General features: G+C 53.8%; 1 pseudogene; it reads right to left on the reverse strand.

Annotated features, from left to right (window-relative positions):
• Positions 1-277: 277 nt before the first annotated feature.
• On the reverse strand, positions 278-1,315 carry LOC139001209 (POU domain, class 5, transcription factor 1 pseudogene; annotated as a pseudogene).
• Between the last annotated feature and the right edge of the window lie 324 nt (positions 1,316-1,639).

Raw genomic sequence — 1,639 nt, forward strand, 5'->3', positions numbered from 1 at the left:
GTGGTCATTTATTTTATTTTATTTTTGCTTGTATCTCTACCACATCTGAACTCTTTTTTTATTTTTTACTGTGTCCCGGGTTTCTTTATTAAAATCAGTGATAGGGGATTAAAATCAAGAGCATCACTGAACTTCACCTTCCTGCCAACCAGCTCCCCAAACTCCTGCCCCCACACCGTTTGTGCTCCTAATTCTGTAGTGAAAAGAACTTAATCCCAAAGCCCTGGGACAATCTTGGGTTCTTTCCCTTGCTCCCTGTCCTGGGAAGGCAGGCAGCTCAGTTTGAATGCATGGGAGAGCCCAGAGTGGTGACAGGCACAGCGGGAAAGGCCTCACCCTCAGGGAATTGCACCGAGGAGTACAGCGTAGTGAAGTGAAGGCCCGCATAGCCTGGGCCAAAGTGGGGCCCTGGGGCCACAGGAAAGGATACTGGTCCCCCTGAGAAAGGAGGCCTGGGAGCCTCAAAATCCTCTCATTGAGAATAGTCACTGCTCAATCGTTTGCCCTTCTGGCGACAGTTGCAGAACCACACTTGGACCACGTCCTTTGCCAGCCTGAGCTGTTGGGCAATGTGGCTGATCTGCTGCAGGAACATGTTCTCCAGGTTGCCCTTCACTCAGGTCTCCATACTCGTCCACTTTCTCTTTCGAGCCTGCACTAGGGTCTCTGGTTTGCATATCTCCTGCATGTTCTCGTTGTTGTCAGCTCCCTCCACCCACTTCTGCAGCAGGGGCCACAGCTTCACATGTTCTTCAAACTGAGCTGCAGAGCCTCAAAGCACAAAAGGTCGTTTGGCTGAACACCTTGCCAAAGAGAATGCCCAGGGTAAGCCCCACATCGGCCTGGGTGTACCCCAGAGTGATCCTCTTCTGCTTCAGGAGCTTGGCGAATTGCTCCATGTCCTTCTGCAGAGCTCTCATGCTCTCCTCCTTGGGGTTGGGCTCCAGCTTCTCCTTGTCCAGCTTCAGGGACCCAGGCAGGGCAGCACAGGGCTTGGGGGAGGCCCCCTCAGAGTTGCTCTCAACCCGGGCTCCTGCCTCGTCCTCAAGCTGGGGGGCCTCCAGGCTGCCTTGGGGTGCCAGCCCCACTCCAGCCTGAGGTCCACAGTAGGCCACCCCCCCCAAAACTCATATGGCGGGGGGTATAGGGGAAGCCCTGGGTGCAAGCCCCAGCCGGATGGCAGACCCGCCGGAGGGCCCTGGAAGACCAGCCAGGTCGGAGGGTCAACCCAACCTGGCTCCCGCCCTCCTTGCCCTTTGCCTCCACCACCTGGTGAGGGCGAGAAGGCAAAGTTGGAAGCCAGGTGTCCTGCCATGGGAAGGATGGCACCCCAAACCGGGGGCCTGGTAGAAGGAACTGAACTCTTTTAAAGAGACATTTGTAACTTTTTATTTTAAATTTAGATATAGAGAAATAATTTTAGATATAGAGAAATATTGCAAAAATAATAAAAAAGAAGCCTCATGCTCTTCACCCAGCTTCCACTAATGTTAACATCTTATATACCAACTAGAGGCCCAGTGCATGAAATTTGTGAACTGGGGGGGAGGGGTCCCTCAGCCCAGATTGCAAGAAGGCACAGGCCAGGCCAAGTGACCCCGACAGTGCAGAATCAGGCCAGGGAGAGACCATGGGAGGG

Source organism: Myotis yumanensis, unplaced genomic scaffold (genome assembly GCF_028538775.1).
Source record: "Myotis yumanensis isolate MYYU_CA2020_CCGP unplaced genomic scaffold, mMyoYum1.0.hap1 SCAF_167, whole genome shotgun sequence".
NCBI lineage: Eukaryota > Metazoa > Chordata > Mammalia > Chiroptera > Vespertilionidae > Myotis > Myotis yumanensis.